This window comes from Cebus imitator, unplaced genomic scaffold, assembly GCF_001604975.1.
Source record: "Cebus imitator isolate Cc_AM_T3 unplaced genomic scaffold, Cebus_imitator-1.0 Scaffold754, whole genome shotgun sequence".
Taxonomy (NCBI): domain Eukaryota; kingdom Metazoa; phylum Chordata; class Mammalia; order Primates; family Cebidae; genus Cebus; species Cebus imitator.
Window position 1 is genome coordinate 305,774 of NW_016108069.1, and position 1,814 is coordinate 307,587.

The following is a 1,814-nucleotide window of genomic DNA, read 5'->3' on the forward strand; positions in this document are numbered from 1 at the left end:
TCAGGCAATTCTCCTGTCTCAGCCTCCTGAGTAGCTGGGATTACAGGCACGCGCCACCATGCCCAGCTAATGTTTTGTATTTTTAGTAGAGACGGGGTTTCACCATATTGACCAGGATGGTCTCGATCTCTTGACCTCGTGATCCACCCGCCTCGGCCTCCCAAAGTGCTGGGATTACAGGCTTGAGCCACCGCGCCCGGCCTCATGTATTTCTTTAAATATGTCCAAATTGCATTAAAAGGGAAAGGGAAATTTGACATCTGCTTCAAACTCCTAAGATTATGTGTTTCTAAATAAGGCTGTCCTCAGTGACTCAGACTGAGAAGTCAATGAAGAAAATAAGGAGAAACAAATCTACCCCAAAATCTATACAGGTCAGCCATTCGAACCCCACTAGAAATCTATCATTTGATAATCCAAAAGCTCATTCCTACTTTATCAGAGAATCAAATACCAGAACAAATAGTTGACTGGGCACTAGCATTTTACGTGTGTTATTTTCATTTCATCCTTGTTATTTTACATTTATATATTTTGTAAGAGCACGCTAATACTGAGAAAATATGCAATGAATGGGTTTTGAACTTTTGACTCAAATCATATTCTTTTCATTGAACCTTCCCGCTTCTAAGGTAAGTTACTAAAATACAATCATTTATAAATGTACTACATTCGTAAAATATAATCATTGTTTCTTTTGTGTATTGGCATTAGAAATCTCACTATCTCACTTTACTACCATATCTTAATTTCCATACTAAATTCATGCCTCCATGTCTTACCACTTATTTCAAGCTCTGCCCAATGGGATTTCTTTCCATTTGCTGCTTCCTCAGAAGACATAATTGTATACATCCTCCGAGGGTCAGGGGGCTCGTATTTTCCTTTGGGCATGCCTGTTAAAAAAAGAAACCAATTAGCATTCTAAAAAATCAAATAAACAAAAGCCACAACATCTCTTTTTTTTTGAGACAGAATCTCACTCTATTGCCCAGGCTAGAGCGCACTGGCGTGATCTCGGCTCACTGCAACTTCTTCAAGCGATTCTTCTGCCTCAGCCTCCCAAGTAGCTGGGACGACAGGTGCATGCCACCATGCCCAGCTAATTTTTTATATTTTAGTAGAAACAGGGTTTCACCATGTTGACCAGGATGGTCTCTATCTCCTGACCTCGTGATCCGCCTGCCTCAGCCTCCCAAAGCGCTGGGATTACAGACCTGAGCCACCACGACCAGCCCACACCACCTTTTAAAAGTGGACACTCATATTATAATCTCTACCATCTTCCACTAAAAGACATTCTTGCAGAAATTGATTATTTCAAGTGTAGGACAAGACAGATACAAACAAGCTGAGAAGCTAACAAGGGTGCAGCTATGGCAGACACAGGAGCCAGCTTAAAGAAGCTTCCACTGGCTAAATATGAGACAATCTGAACATCACAAAATGACTGCAACTGAGTCATTATGAATTTCATGAATTCATAATTTTATTTGAAAACCAAAAAACTTAGTCACCTGAAAATTAGAAAATAAAAGAATCGGCCAGGCACAGTGGCTCATGCCTTTAATGCCAGCACTTTAGGTGGCCAAGGCGTGTGGATCATGAGGTCAAGAGATGGGAGACCATCCTGGTCAACATGGTGAAACCCCGTTTCTACTAAAAATACAAAAATTAGCTGGGCATGGTGGCGCATGCCTGTAGTCCCAGCTACTCGGGAGGCTGAGGCAGGAGAATTGCTTGAACCCAGGAGGCGGAGGCTGCAATGAGCCGAGATCGCACCATTGCACTCCAGCCTCGGTAACAAGAGCAAA

General features: G+C 42.2%; 1 protein-coding gene across 1 annotated transcript in view; it reads right to left on the reverse strand.

The window, feature by feature from the left end:
* The window catches only part of CNOT6 (CCR4-NOT transcription complex subunit 6), an 88,500-nt gene that overhangs the window by 49,382 nt on the left and 37,304 nt on the right, over nt 1-1,814 (reverse strand). The window contains exon 2 of the mRNA XM_037735221.1: nt 783-896. The gene's annotated coding sequence lies outside the window, so the exon portion shown is untranslated. The remainder of the gene's footprint in view (nt 1-782; nt 897-1,814) is intronic.